Here is a 15,940-nt window from a genome sequence, read left to right as displayed (position 1 = left end):
CACTGTGCTGTGATGTCACTCAATACCACTGACATCACTAGGTGTAAACAACATCTCTCCTTTGCTGTGTATGTGACTATGGAGCTGTTTGGTGATGTCGTCTATTATGGCCTTCATAGAAGCAACAGGAGATTGTTGCATCCATCTAGAACCCTCAGAACTACAGTGCTATGATGTCACTCACTTCCACAGGCCTTGCAGAGTGTAAACAACAACAACCCAGCTTTGTTGTGTATGTAACCATAGGGATTTGTGATGTCACCTAGAACCTTCACAGCAGCGACAGCTTTATGAGGAGCATCAGCACTGCTCTGCCTGAGCAGAACCATCACCGCCATAGGTTGTCAAATAACCCGGATTTAACCCACACAGGTAAGTCCAATGGGGTGCAGGCATGTCCTCTATGCTTACAGCTTCCCGTGGGTGTTGGTTTGATACCGTTTGGGGACAGCCAAGGAGGCATCTGCAGGCAACAAAGGTAGGTGTGTGCTTGTGTGTGTGTTTCCTATGCAGATCCTAAGCCCAGTGTCACATGCAAGTAGGAGGAGTAAGAAGGGTTCCTGGCAAATCCGGGTTATGGATTGCATTTAAAAAGGCCCCGTGGGAGTGCAATGGGCCCCTGTCTTGCTGCTTAGCAATAATGGTATGGGTTTAGGTTCTGCTGTGTGTACTGGTGGTTGACTGCCCCCCAGCCCAGAGTGTGCATGGAAAATTGTCTGGCAGCCTCCCTGACAGCAAGCAGTGATAGTGCCCATGAAGGGGACCTTGTTGGGCCCGCCCCTTTCACGGTTATCGCTTCTCGGCCTTTTGGCTAAGATCAAGTGTAGTATCTGTTCTTATCAGTTTAATATCTGATACGTCCCCTATCTGGGGACCATATATTAAATGGATTTTTGAGAACGGGGGCCGATTTCGAAGCTTGCTTCCGTCGCCCTATGCATTGACCCGATATGGCAGTATCTTCGGGTACAGTGCACCACCCCCTTACAGGGTTAAAAAGAAAGATTCCTACTTTCATTGCTACCTGCTTGCTGGCTAGCCAGCTAGCCAGCCCTGTGGGCCTTGCTGCTGCAGCCAAAAAACAAAAGGTGGTGCTGCTGCTGCTGCTTCTGCTGCTTCTGCTTGTGTCTGGCCGCTGTTGGAGCGTCCAGGCACAGGACTTCTGCTGCTGCTGACTAAATGGCCTCCTTAATTGGATCATTTGAGTAGCCAGCACACCTGTGCAGGTAGGGCATGACATGATAGGCAGCTGCCTTGATAGCGGGTGGGTGCTGAATGTTCCTAATTGACAAAATAAGATTAATGCTTATGAAGAAATATAAAATCTCATCCCTTCCCCAATATCGCGCCACACCCCTACCCCTTAATTCCCTGGTTGAACTTGATGGACATATGTCTTTTTTCGACCGTACTAACTATGTAACTATGTAACATAACATGGGGGGGGGGGGGGGGGTCTCCTGGCTGTTCACACAGGTGTGTCATTGCTGTACATTGACCATGCATTGCTTCTGTGGTATTGCAAAGGCAAAGACAAATGCTTCCAGCCATCCATTGCACTAATGGATTGGTCATCAGCTGGCTGTCTATGTCCCGCATCAATATAGACCAAAGTACAGAGGGTTAGGCTATGCTATTGTGCACCTACCTGATGCATCAGAAGGTGCGAGGCCCTTGCTAAATTCTGTGCACAGACTTTGAGATCTATACTTTAGACTGTATCTAAACCTGCTCCAACATGGACTGACATTCTGGCCTACTTTCAGCCGATGCGACTTGTCTGTCGCTGAACAGTCGCTTTTTATGTATTCAGCACCTATGTATAATGTTGTAAAAATGCTCTAGAAGCTAAAGTCGCAGAAATGTCACACATATTTGGCCTGCAACTTTCTGTGCGACAAATTCAGACAGGAAAAATCAGTATAAATCCTTAGAAAATTATCCCCCAGTGTCTCCATCTGCTGGCGGTATTGAATAAGCATTGCTGCACTGATGGGGTATGCATTAGACGAAAAAAAAGAAGAAAAAGAAGAATAATACGCCCAGAAAAGAGGCGAAAAGGAGAAAAACGTAAAAAAACGTGAAAAAAAAGTAAGAGGAAGAGAAGGGAAAAAAAGGTGGAAATGGGTTTAAAAGTGATTTCGGCGGAGAAATATATATATATATATATATATATATATATATATATATATATATACGCGCACACACACACATATATATAAACGTATTCTCCGTTGAGATATTGCAGCCGCTGCTGTGTCCAGGCCCAGGAGCCTTAGCACTGTGCTGTGATGTCACTCAATACCACTGACATCACTAGGTGTAAACAACATCTCTCCTTTGCTGTGTATGTGACTATGGAGCTGTTTGGTGATGTCGTCTATTATGGCCTTCATAGAAGCAACAGGAGATTGTTGCATCCATCTAGAACCCTCAGAACTACAGTGCTATGATGTCACTCACTTCCACAGGCCTTGCAGAGTGTAAACAACAACAACCCAGCTTTGTTGTGTATGTAACCATAGGGATTTGTGATGTCACCTAGAACCTTCACAGCAGCGACAGCTTTATGAGGAGCATCAGCACTGCTCTGCCTGAGCAGAACCATCACCGCCATAGGTTGTCAAATAACCCGGATTTAACCCACACAGGTAAGTCCAATGGGGTGCAGGCATGTCCTCTATGCTTACAGCTTCCCGTGGGTGTTGGTTTGATACCGTTTGGGGACAGCCAAGGAGGCATCTGCAGGCAACAAAGGTAGGTGTGTGCTTGTGTGTGTGTTTCCTATGCAGATCCTAAGCCCAGTGTCACATGCAAGTAGGAGGAGTAAGAAGGGTTCCTGGCAAATCCGGGTTATGGATTGCATTTAAAAAGGCCCCGTGGGAGTGCAATGGGCCCCTGTCTTGCTGCTTAGCAATAATGGTATGGGTTTAGGTTCTGCTGTGTGTACTGGTGGTTGACTGCCCCCCAGCCCAGAGTGTGCATGGAAAATTGTCTGGCAGCCTCCCTGACAGCAAGCAGTGATAGTGCCCATGAAGGGGACCTTGTTGGGCCCGCCCCTTTCACGGTTATCGCTTCTCGGCCTTTTGGCTAAGATCAAGTGTAGTATCTGTTCTTATCAGTTTAATATCTGATACGTCCCCTATCTGGGGACCATATATTAAATGGATTTTTGAGAACGGGGGCCGATTTCGAAGCTTGCTTCCGTCGCCCTATGCATTGACCCGATATGGCAGTATCTTCGGGTACAGTGCACCACCCCCTTACAGGGTTAAAAAGAAAGATTCCTACTTTCATTGCTACCTGCTTGCTGGCTAGCCAGCTAGCCAGCCCTGTGGGCCTTGCTGCTGCAGCCAAAAAACAAAAGGTGGTGCTGCTGCTGCTGCTTCTGCTGCTTCTGCTTGTGTCTGGCCGCTGTTGGAGCGTCCAGGCACAGGACTTCTGCTGCTGCTGACTAAATGGCCTCCTTAATTGGATCATTTGAGTAGCCAGCACACCTGTGCAGGTAGGGCATGACATGATAGGCAGCTGCCTTGATAGCGGGTGGGTGCTGAATGTTCCTAATTGACAAAATAAGATTAATGCTTATGAAGAAATATAAAATCTCATCCCTTCCCCAATATCGCGCCACACCCCTACCCCTTAATTCCCTGGTTGAACTTGATGGACATATGTCTTTTTTCGACCGTACTAACTATGTAACTATGTAACATAACATGGGGGGGGGGGGGGGGTCTCCTGGCTGTTCACACAGGTGTGTCATTGCTGTACATTGACCATGCATTGCTTCTGTGGTATTGCAAAGGCAAAGACAAATGCTTCCAGCCATCCATTGCACTAATGGATTGGTCATCAGCTGGCTGTCTATGTCCCGCATCAATATAGACCAAAGTACAGAGGGTTAGGCTATGCTATTGTGCACCTACCTGATGCATCAGAAGGTGCGAGGCCCTTGCTAAATTCTGTGCACAGACTTTGAGATCTATACTTTAGACTGTATCTAAACCTGCTCCAACATGGACTGACATTCTGGCCTACTTTCAGCCGATGCGACTTGTCTGTCGCTGAACAGTCGCTTTTTATGTATTCAGCACCTATGTATAATGTTGTAAAAATGCTCTAGAAGCTAAAGTCGCAGAAATGTCACACATATTTGGCCTGCAACTTTCTGTGCGACAAATTCAGACAGGAAAAATCAGTATAAATCCTTAGAAAATTATCCCCCAGTGTCTCCATCTGCTGGCGGTATTGAATAAGCATTGCTGCACTGATGGGGTATGCATTAGACGAAAAAAAAGAAGAAAAAGAAGAATAATACGCCCAGAAAAGAGGCGAAAAGGAGAAAAACGTAAAAAAACGTGAAAAAAAAGTAAGAGGAAGAGAAGGGAAAAAAAGGTGGAAATGGGTTTAAAAGTGATTTCGGCGGAGAAATATATATATATATATATATATATATATATATATATATATATATATACGCGCACACACACACATATATATAAACGTATTCTCCGTTGAGATATTGCAGCCGCTGCTGTGTCCAGGCCCAGGAGCCTTAGCACTGTGCTGTGATGTCACTCAATACCACTGACATCACTAGGTGTAAACAACATCTCTCCTTTGCTGTGTATGTGACTATGGAGCTGTTTGGTGATGTCGTCTATTATGGCCTTCATAGAAGCAACAGGAGATTGTTGCATCCATCTAGAACCCTCAGAACTACAGTGCTATGATGTCACTCACTTCCACAGGCCTTGCAGAGTGTAAACAACAACAACCCAGCTTTGTTGTGTATGTAACCATAGGGATTTGTGATGTCACCTAGAACCTTCACAGCAGCGACAGCTTTATGAGGAGCATCAGCACTGCTCTGCCTGAGCAGAACCATCACCGCCATAGGTTGTCAAATAACCCGGATTTAACCCACACAGGTAAGTCCAATGGGGTGCAGGCATGTCCTCTATGCTTACAGCTTCCCGTGGGTGTTGGTTTGATACCGTTTGGGGACAGCCAAGGAGGCATCTGCAGGCAACAAAGGTAGGTGTGTGCTTGTGTGTGTGTTTCCTATGCAGATCCTAAGCCCAGTGTCACATGCAAGTAGGAGGAGTAAGAAGGGTTCCTGGCAAATCCGGGTTATGGATTGCATTTAAAAAGGCCCCGTGGGAGTGCAATGGGCCCCTGTCTTGCTGCTTAGCAATAATGGTATGGGTTTAGGTTCTGCTGTGTGTACTGGTGGTTGACTGCCCCCCAGCCCAGAGTGTGCATGGAAAATTGTCTGGCAGCCTCCCTGACAGCAAGCAGTGATAGTGCCCATGAAGGGGACCTTGTTGGGCCCGCCCCTTTCACGGTTATCGCTTCTCGGCCTTTTGGCTAAGATCAAGTGTAGTATCTGTTCTTATCAGTTTAATATCTGATACGTCCCCTATCTGGGGACCATATATTAAATGGATTTTTGAGAACGGGGGCCGATTTCGAAGCTTGCTTCCGTCGCCCTATGCATTGACCCGATATGGCAGTATCTTCGGGTACAGTGCACCACCCCCTTACAGGGTTAAAAAGAAAGATTCCTACTTTCATTGCTACCTGCTTGCTGGCTAGCCAGCCCTGTGGGCCTTGCTGCTGCAGCCAAAAAACAAAAGGTGGTGCTGCTGCTGCTGCTTCTGCTGCTTCTGCTTGTGTCTGGCCGCTGTTGGAGCGTCCAGGCACAGGACTTCTGCTGCTGCTGACTAAATGGCCTCCTTAATTGGATCATTTGAGTAGCCAGCACACCTGTGCAGGTAGGGCATGACATGATAGGCAGCTGCCTTGATAGCGGTAGCGGGTGGGTGCTGAATGTTCCTAATTGACAAAATAAGATTAATGCTTATGAAGAAATATAAAATCTCATCCCTTCCCCAATATCGCGCCACACCCCTACCCCTTAATTCCCTGGTTGAACTTGATGGACATATGTCTTTTTTCGACCGTACTAACTATGTAACTATGTAACATAACATGGGGGGGGGGGGGGGGTCTCCTGGCTGTTCACACAGGTGTGTCATTGCTGTACATTGACCATGCATTGCTTCTGTGGTATTGCAAAGGCAAAGACAAATGCTTCCAGCCATCCATTGCACTAATGGATTGGTCATCAGCTGGCTGTCTATGTCCCGCATCAATATAGACCAAAGTACAGAGGGTTAGGCTATGCTATTGTGCACCTACCTGATGCATCAGAAGGTGCGAGGCCCTTGCTAAATTCTGTGCACAGACTTTGAGATCTATACTTTAGACTGTATCTAAACCTGCTCCAACATGGACTGACATTCTGGCCTACTTTCAGCCGATGCGACTTGTCTGTCGCTGAACAGTCGCTTTTTATGTATTCAGCACCTATGTATAATGTTGTAAAAATGCTCTAGAAGCTAAAGTCGCAGAAATGTCACACATATTTGGCCTGCAACTTTCTGTGCGACAAATTCAGACAGGAAAAATCAGTATAAATCCTTAGAAAATTATCCCCCAGTGTCTCCATCTGCTGGCGGTATTGAATAAGCATTGCTGCACTGATGGGGTATGCATTAGACGAAAAAAAAGAAGAAAAAGAAGAATAATACGCCCAGAAAAGAGGCGAAAAGGAGAAAAACGTAAAAAAACGTGAAAAAAAAGTAAGAGGAAGAGAAGGGAAAAAAAGGTGGAAATGGGTTTAAAAGTGATTTCGGCGGAGAAATATATATATATATATATATATAATATATATATATATACGCGCACACACACACATATATATAAACGTATTCTCCGTTGAGATATTGCAGCCGCTGCTGTGTCCAGGCCCAGGAGCCTTAGCACTGTGCTGTGATGTCACTCAATACCACTGACATCACTAGGTGTAAACAACATCTCTCCTTTGCTGTGTATGTGACTATGGAGCTGTTTGGTGATGTCGTCTATTATGGCCTTCATAGAAGCAACAGGAGATTGTTGCATCCATCTAGAACCCTCAGAACTACAGTGCTATGATGTCACTCACTTCCACAGGCCTTGCAGAGTGTAAACAACAACAACCCAGCTTTGTTGTGTATGTAACCATAGGGATTTGTGATGTCACCTAGAACCTTCACAGCAGCGACAGCTTTATGAGGAGCATCAGCACTGCTCTGCCTGAGCAGAACCATCACCGCCATAGGTTGTCAAATAACCCGGATTTAACCCACACAGGTAAGTCCAATGGGGTGCAGGCATGTCCTCTATGCTTACAGCTTCCCGTGGGTGTTGGTTTGATACCGTTTGGGGACAGCCAAGGAGGCATCTGCAGGCAACAAAGGTAGGTGTGTGCTTGTGTGTGTGTTTCCTATGCAGATCCTAAGCCCAGTGTCACATGCAAGTAGGAGGAGTAAGAAGGGTTCCTGGCAAATCCGGGTTATGGATTGCATTTAAAAAGGCCCCGTGGGAGTGCAATGGGCCCCTGTCTTGCTGCTTAGCAATAATGGTATGGGTTTAGGTTCTGCTGTGTGTACTGGTGGTTGACTGCCCCCCAGCCCAGAGTGTGCATGGAAAATTGTCTGGCAGCCTCCCTGACAGCAAGCAGTGATAGTGCCCATGAAGGGGACCTTGTTGGGCCCGCCCCTTTCACGGTTATCGCTTCTCGGCCTTTTGGCTAAGATCAAGTGTAGTATCTGTTCTTATCAGTTTAATATCTGATACGTCCCCTATCTGGGGACCATATATTAAATGGATTTTTGAGAACGGGGGCCGATTTCGAAGCTTGCTTCCGTCGCCCTATGCATTGACCCGATATGGCAGTATCTTCGGGTACAGTGCACCACCCCCTTACAGGGTTAAAAAGAAAGATTCCTACTTTCATTGCTACCTGCTTGCTGGCTAGCCAGCTAGCCAGCCCTGTGGGCCTTGCTGCTGCAGCCAAAAAACAAAAGGTGGTGCTGCTGCTGCTGCTTCTGCTGCTTCTGCTTGTGTCTGGCCGCTGTTGGAGCGTCCAGGCACAGGACTTCTGCTGCTGCTGACTAAATGGCCTCCTTAATTGGATCATTTGAGTAGCCAGCACACCTGTGCAGGTAGGGCATGACATGATAGGCAGCTGCCTTGATAGCGGGTGGGTGCTGAATGTTCCTAATTGACAAAATAAGATTAATGCTTATGAAGAAATATAAAATCTCATCCCTTCCCCAATATCGCGCCACACCCCTACCCCTTAATTCCCTGGTTGAACTTGATGGACATATGTCTTTTTTCGACCGTACTAACTATGTAACTATGTAACATAACATGGGGGGGGGGGGGGGGTCTCCTGGCTGTTCACACAGGTGTGTCATTGCTGTACATTGACCATGCATTGCTTCTGTGGTATTGCAAAGGCAAAGACAAATGCTTCCAGCCATCCATTGCACTAATGGATTGGTCATCAGCTGGCTGTCTATGTCCCGCATCAATATAGACCAAAGTACAGAGGGTTAGGCTATGCTATTGTGCACCTACCTGATGCATCAGAAGGTGCGAGGCCCTTGCTAAATTCTGTGCACAGACTTTGAGATCTATACTTTAGACTGTATCTAAACCTGCTCCAACATGGACTGACATTCTGGCCTACTTTCAGCCGATGCGACTTGTCTGTCGCTGAACAGTCGCTTTTTATGTATTCAGCACCTATGTATAATGTTGTAAAAATGCTCTAGAAGCTAAAGTCGCAGAAATGTCACACATATTTGGCCTGCAACTTTCTGTGCGACAAATTCAGACAGGAAAAATCAGTATAAATCCTTAGAAAATTATCCCCCAGTGTCTCCATCTGCTGGCGGTATTGAATAAGCATTGCTGCACTGATGGGGTATGCATTAGACGAAAAAAAAGAAGAAAAAGAAGAATAATACGCCCAGAAAAGAGGCGAAAAGGAGAAAAACGTAAAAAAACGTGAAAAAAAAGTAAGAGGAAGAGAAGGGAAAAAAAGGTGGAAATGGGTTTAAAAGTGATTTCGGCGGAGAATATATATATATATATATATATATATATATATATATATATATATATACGCGCACACACACACATATATATAAACGTATTCTCCGTTGAGATATTGCAGCCGCTGCTGTGTCCAGGCCCAGGAGCCTTAGCACTGTGCTGTGATGTCACTCAATACCACTGACATCACTAGGTGTAAACAACATCTCTCCTTTGCTGTGTATGTGACTATGGAGCTGTTTGGTGATGTCGTCTATTATGGCCTTCATAGAAGCAACAGGAGATTGTTGCATCCATCTAGAACCCTCAGAACTACAGTGCTATGATGTCACTCACTTCCACAGGCCTTGCAGAGTGTAAACAACAACAACCCAGCTTTGTTGTGTATGTAACCATAGGGATTTGTGATGTCACCTAGAACCTTCACAGCAGCGACAGCTTTATGAGGAGCATCAGCACTGCTCTGCCTGAGCAGAACCATCACCGCCATAGGTTGTCAAATAACCCGGATTTAACCCACACAGGTAAGTCCAATGGGGTGCAGGCATGTCCTCTATGCTTACAGCTTCCCGTGGGTGTTGGTTTGATACCGTTTGGGGACAGCCAAGGAGGCATCTGCAGGCAACAAAGGTAGGTGTGTGCTTGTGTGTGTGTTTCCTATGCAGATCCTAAGCCCAGTGTCACATGCAAGTAGGAGGAGTAAGAAGGGTTCCTGGCAAATCCGGGTTATGGATTGCATTTAAAAAGGCCCCGTGGGAGTGCAATGGGCCCCTGTCTTGCTGCTTAGCAATAATGGTATGGGTTTAGGTTCTGCTGTGTGTACTGGTGGTTGACTGCCCCCCAGCCCAGAGTGTGCATGGAAAATTGTCTGGCAGCCTCCCTGACAGCAAGCAGTGATAGTGCCCATGAAGGGGACCTTGTTGGGCCCGCCCCTTTCACGGTTATCGCTTCTCGGCCTTTTGGCTAAGATTAAGTGTAGTATCTGTTCTTATCAGTTTAATATCTGATACGTCCCCTATCTGGGGACCATATATTAAATGGATTTTTGAGAACGGGGGCCGATTTCGAAGCTTGCTTCCGTCGCCCTATGCATTGACCCGATATGGCAGTATCTTCGGGTACAGTGCACCACCCCCTTACAGGGTTAAAAAGAAAGATTCCTACTTTCATTGCTACCTGCTTGCTGGCTAGCCAGCTAGCCAGCCCTGTGGGCCTTGCTGCTGCAGCCAAAAAACAAAAGGTGGTGCTGCTGCTGCTGCTTCTGCTGCTTCTGCTTGTGTCTGGCCGCTGTTGGAGCGTCCAGGCACAGGACTTCTGCTGCTGCTGACTAAATGGCCTCCTTAATTGGATCATTTGAGTAGCCAGCACACCTGTGCAGGTAGGGCATGACATGATAGGCAGCTGCCTTGATAGCGGGTGGGTGCTGAATGTTCCTAATTGACAAAATAAGATTAATGCTTATGAAGAAATATAAAATCTCATCCCTTCCCCAATATCGCGCCACACTCCTACCCCTTAATTCCCTGGTTGAACTTGATGGACATATGTCTTTTTTCGACCGTACTAACTATGTAACTATGTAACATAACATGGGGGGGGGGGTCTCCTGGCTGTTCACACAGGTGTGTCATTGCTGTACATTGACCATGCATTGCTTCTGTGGTATTGCAAAGGCAAAGACAAATGCTTCCAGCCATCCATTGCACTAATGGATTGGTCATCAGCTGGCTGTCTATGTCCCGCATCAATATAGACCAAAGTACAGAGGGTTAGGCTATGCTATTGTGCACCTACCTGATGCATCAGAAGGTGCGAGGCCCTTGCTAAATTCTGTGCACAGACTTTGAGATCTATACTTTAGACTGTATCTAAACCTGCTCCAACATGGACTGACATTCTGGCCTACTTTCAGCCGATGCGACTTGTCTGTCGCTGAACAGTCGCTTTTTATGTATTCAGCACCTATGTATAATGTTGTAAAAATGCTCTAGAAGCTAAAGTCGCAGAAATGTCACACATATTTGGCCTGCAACTTTCTGTGCGACAAATTCAGACAGGAAAAATCAGTATAAATCCTTAGAAAATTATCCCCCAGTGTCTCCATCTGCTGGCGGTATTGAATAAGCATTGCTGCACTGATGGGGTATGCATTAGACGAAAAAAAAGAAGAAAAAGAAGAATAATACGCCCAGAAAAGAGGCGAAAAGGAGAAAAACGTAAAAAAACGTGAAAAAAAAGTAAGAGGAAGAGAAGGGAAAAAAAGGTGGAAATGGGTTTAAAAGTGATTTCGGCGGAGAAATATATATATATATATATATATATATATATATATACGCGCACACACACACATATATATAAACGTATTCTCCGTTGAGATATTGCAGCCGCTGCTGTGTCCAGGCCCAGGAGCCTTAGCACTGTGCTGTGATGTCACTCAATACCACTGACATCACTAGGTGTAAACAACATCTCTCCTTTGCTGTGTATGTGACTATGGAGCTGTTTGGTGATGTCGTCTATTATGGCCTTCATAGAAGCAACAGGAGATTGTTGCATCCATCTAGAACCCTCAGAACTACAGTGCTATGATGTCACTCACTTCCACAGGCCTTGCAGAGTGTAAACAACAACAACCCAGCTTTGTTGTGTATGTAACCATAGGGATTTGTGATGTCACCTAGAACCTTCACAGCAGCGACAGCTTTATGAGGAGCATCAGCACTGCTCTGCCTGAGCAGAACCATCACCGCCATAGGTTGTCAAATAACCCGGATTTAACCCACACAGGTAAGTCCAATGGGGTGCAGGCATGTCCTCTATGCTTACAGCTTCCCGTGGGTGTTGGTTTGATACCGTTTGGGGACAGCCAAGGAGGCATCTGCAGGCAACAAAGGTAGGTGTGTGCTTGTGTGTGTGTTTCCTATGCAGATCCTAAGCCCAGTGTCACATGCAAGTAGGAGGAGTAAGAAGGGTTCCTGGCAAATCCGGGTTATGGATTGCATTTAAAAAGGCCCCGTGGGAGTGCAATGGGCCCCTGTCTTGCTGCTTAGCAATAATGGTATGGGTTTAGGTTCTGCTGTGTGTACTGGTGGTTGACTGCCCCCCAGCCCAGAGTGTGCATGGAAAATTGTCTGGCAGCCTCCCTGACAGCAAGCAGTGATAGTGCCCATGAAGGGGACCTTGTTGGGCCCGCCCCTTTCACGGTTATCGCTTCTCGGCCTTTTGGCTAAGATCAAGTGTAGTATCTGTTCTTATCAGTTTAATATCTGATACGTCCCCTATCTGGGGACCATATATTAAATGGATTTTTGAGAACGGGGGCCGATTTCGAAGCTTGCTTCCGTCGCCCTATGCATTGACCCGATATGGCAGTATCTTCGGGTACAGTGCACCACCCCCTTACAGGGTTAAAAAGAAAGATTCCTACTTTCATTGCTACCTGCTTGCTGGCTAGCCAGCTAGCCAGCCCTGTGGGCCTTGCTGCTGCAGCCAAAAAACAAAAGGTGGTGCTGCTGCTGCTGCTTCTGCTGCTTCTGCTTGTGTCTGGCCGCTGTTGGAGCGTCCAGGCACAGGACTTCTGCTGCTGCTGACTAAATGGCCTCCTTAATTGGATCATTTGAGTAGCCAGCACACCTGTGCAGGTAGGGCATGACATGATAGGCAGCTGCCTTGATAGCGGGTGGGTGCTGAATGTTCCTAATTGACAAAATAAGATTAATGCTTATGAAGAAATATAAAATCTCATCCCTTCCCCAATATCGCGCCACACCCCTACCCCTTAATTCCCTGGTTGAACTTGATGGACATATGTCTTTTTTCGACCGTACTAACTATGTAACTATGTAACATAACATGGGGGGGGGGGGGGGGGGGGGGTCTCCTGGCTGTTCACACAGGTGTGTCATTGCTGTACATTGACCATGCATTGCTTCTGTGGTATTGCAAAGGCAAAGACAAATGCTTCCAGCCATCCATTGCACTAATGGATTGGTCATCAGCTGGCTGTCTATGTCCCGCATCAATATAGACCAAAGTACAGAGGGTTAGGCTATGCTATTGTGCACCTACCTGATGCATCAGAAGGTGCGAGGCCCTTGCTAAATTCTGTGCACAGACTTTGAGATCTATACTTTAGACTGTATCTAAACCTGCTCCAACATGGCCTGACATTCTGGCCTACTTTCAGCCGATGCGACTTGTCTGTCGCTGAACAGTCGCTTTTTATGTATTCAGCACCTATGTATAATGTTGTAAAAATGCTCTAGAAGCTAAAGTCGCAGAAATGTCACACATATTTGGCCTGCAACTTTCTGTGCGACAAATTCAGACAGGAAAAATCAGTATAAATCCTTAGAAAATTATCCCCCAGTGTCTCCATCTGCTGGCGGTATTGAATAAGCATTGCTGCACTGATGGGGTATGCATTAGACGAAAAAAAAGAAGAAAAAGAAGAATAATACGCCCAGAAAAGAGGCGAAAAGGAGAAAAACGTAAAAAAACGTGAAAAAAAAGTAAGAGGAAGAGAAGGGAAAAAAAGGTGGAAATGGGTTTAAAAGTGATTTCGGCGGAGAAATATATATATATATATATATATATATATATATATATATATATATATATATATACGCGCACACACACACATATATATAAACGTATTCTCCGTTGAGATATTGCAGCCGCTGCTGTGTCCAGGCCCAGGAGCCTTAGCACTGTGCTGTGATGTCACTCAATATCACTGACATCACTAGGTGTAAACAACATCTCTCCTTTGCTGTGTATGTGACTATGGAGCTGTTTGGTGATGACGTCTATTATGGCCTTCATAGAAGCAACAGGAGATTGTTGCATCCATCTAGAACCCTCAGAACTACAGTGCTATGATGTCACTCACTTCCACAGGCCTTGCAGAGTGTAAACAACAACAACCCAGCTTTGTTGTGTATGTAACCATAGGGATTTGTGATGTCACCTAGAACCTTCACAGCAGCGACAGCTTTATGAGGAGCATCAGCACTGCTCTGCCTGAGCAGAACCATCACCGCCATAGGTTGTCAAATAACCCGGATTTAACCCACACAGGTAAGTCCAATGGGGTGCAGGCATGTCCTCTATGCTTACAGCTTCCCGTGGGTGTTGGTTTGATACCGTTTGGGGACAGCCAAGGAGGCATCTGCAGGCAACAAAGGTAGGTGTGTGCTTGTGTGTGTGTTTCCTATGCAGATCCTAAGCCCAGTGTCACATGCAAGTAGGAGGAGTAAGAAGGGTTCCTGGCAAATCCGGGTTATGGATTGCATTTAAAAAGGCCCCGTGGGAGTGCAATGGGCCCCTGTCTTGCTGCTTAGCAATAATGGTATGGGTTTAGGTTCTGCTGTGTGTACTGGTGGTTGACTGCCCCCCAGCCCAGAGTGTGCATGGAAAATTGTCTGGCAGCCTCCCTGACAGCAAGCAGTGATAGTGCCCATGAAGGGGACCTTGTTGGGCCCGCCCCTTTCACGGTTATCGCTTCTCGGCCTTTTGGCTAAGATCAAGTGTCTTGCCCTAAGGTATTCGGGTACCCCTCTCCTCGGCCTTGTGGGATCGCCCAGGTTTATTGCCTGGGCTTCACCCACCTGCTGCTATTGGGGAGAGGGCTTAGTCCCAGGATAACGGGAAGGTGATCATCGGAGGACGGGTCTGCCGGAGAGGATGGCTAATGCGCCGAACGCTCCTAATACAGTACGGCTGTTTATCGAGGAGGAAAAGAGGAGTGCCTACGGGATTTTGCATGTCCAGCAGAAGGTCGTGGAAGGAGTGCTGAGGATGCCGCATGCTTCCATCTTCTGTGTCCAGGTCTTTCCCAGCCAAGGATTCTTTGACGTGACCTTCTACAACCTGGATGATCTCCGTACCTGTCTCTACCGGAGTAAGGAGAATGCTTCTCACCCTGACCTACAAGGGATCCGATTCATTTCCTGCGAGGCTCGGCCTAAGAAAGTTCCAGTGGTAGTGCATATGTACAACCCTTTTGTGCGGGATGAGGAGATCCAGACCTTTCTAAGAAGGTATTGTGTGTCTGTTTCTGGTGCGGAGAGGAAAAATAACATCCTGGGGACTTTCACAGGCATGAGACGTTTTTGGGTGGAGTTTAGGCCTGCCCCCGAGGGTGGTGCTGAAGGTTTTTGTCACCCCCCGCAGAACTTTGCGATAGGGAACAACAGGGGGTTTCTGCACTACCCGGGGATGCCAAGTTTTTGCCGGGACTGTTTTTGCTTTGGTCATACCAGAGAGAACTGTACAACCGGGCAGGTTTGCAGGAACTGCCACAAGCCTGATCACCGCACTGCAGACTGTCCCGAGAAACGCAAGTGTCATTTCTGTGGTTCTTCGGATCACCTGGCTAGGAGTTGCCCCACTTACCAGTCCGGGGCACCCCGATCATATGCAATGGCTCTTCGAGGTGGGACAGTTCCTGAGGACTCCAATGCTGCCAGGGCAGGCGATGCAGAGGTTAGCGTGCTGACCAGTGAAGCAGAGTCTGCCCCTGTTTTTCCTTCCATTTCTAGGTCTGTTCCGGATGCTTTGGTGGCAGAGGGGGAGAAGGCGGAGTCTGTTTCGGGGGCATCTGTTTCGGAGGCCTCTGATCCCCCAGAGGAGATGACTGTGGACAAAGAATCCTTGAAGAGAAAGATGCCGGTGGAAGAATCGGAGGATGACTGTCCGACTCCTCAGAGTCAAAGGATTGAGGACTTTCCTAGCCCGGGAAGGGAGGAGGCAGGTGGAGGGTCGTCATGTCAGATTGATTCTGACTCCTCTTTATCCTCCCTGGGCACAGGTTATTTGGAGGAATGTTCAGTCAAAAAATTGACAAAGACTCTTAAGTTTAAGGAAGGGGAGGCAAAAAATAAGGGTAGAGGTCGGGGAAAGGCTAGGCCTCCTTTTGATAATGCTTGATTTTGTATTTCCTTTTTTTCCTTCAAATGTTTGAATGAGTTTAACAATTGGTTCT

General features: G+C 46.8%; 6 non-coding genes across 6 annotated transcripts; all 6 read left to right on the top strand.

Moving 5' to 3' along the window:
- Positions 1 to 791: 791 nt before the first annotated feature.
- On the top strand, positions 792 to 982 carry LOC130322980 (U2 spliceosomal RNA). The gene has a single exon (XR_008868378.1). It is a non-coding gene; the product is annotated as a U2 spliceosomal RNA (small nuclear RNA).
- A 2,088-nt stretch (positions 983 to 3,070) lies between these two features.
- On the top strand, positions 3,071 to 3,261 carry LOC130322979 (U2 spliceosomal RNA). The gene has a single exon (XR_008868377.1). It is a non-coding gene; the product is annotated as a U2 spliceosomal RNA (small nuclear RNA).
- Positions 3,262 to 5,350: 2,089 nt separating this feature from the next.
- LOC130322977 (U2 spliceosomal RNA) lies at positions 5,351 to 5,541 on the top strand. Its single transcript, XR_008868376.1, has one exon. It is a non-coding gene; the product is annotated as a U2 spliceosomal RNA (small nuclear RNA).
- A 2,078-nt stretch (positions 5,542 to 7,619) lies between these two features.
- On the top strand, positions 7,620 to 7,810 carry LOC130322976 (U2 spliceosomal RNA). The gene has a single exon (XR_008868375.1). It is a non-coding gene; the product is annotated as a U2 spliceosomal RNA (small nuclear RNA).
- A 2,088-nt stretch (positions 7,811 to 9,898) lies between these two features.
- Positions 9,899 to 10,089, top strand: LOC130322981 (U2 spliceosomal RNA). Its single transcript, XR_008868379.1, has one exon. It is a non-coding gene; the product is annotated as a U2 spliceosomal RNA (small nuclear RNA).
- Positions 10,090 to 12,161: 2,072 nt separating this feature from the next.
- LOC130322975 (U2 spliceosomal RNA) lies at positions 12,162 to 12,352 on the top strand. The gene has a single exon (XR_008868374.1). It is a non-coding gene; the product is annotated as a U2 spliceosomal RNA (small nuclear RNA).
- The last annotated feature ends 3,588 nt before the right edge of the window (positions 12,353 to 15,940 follow it).

The sequence above is a fragment of the Hyla sarda genome, unplaced genomic scaffold (assembly GCF_029499605.1).
Source record: "Hyla sarda isolate aHylSar1 unplaced genomic scaffold, aHylSar1.hap1 scaffold_2411, whole genome shotgun sequence".
Classification (NCBI taxonomy): Eukaryota; Metazoa; Chordata; class Amphibia; order Anura; family Hylidae; genus Hyla; species Hyla sarda.
This window is presented reverse-complemented; position numbering and strand designations above follow the sequence as displayed.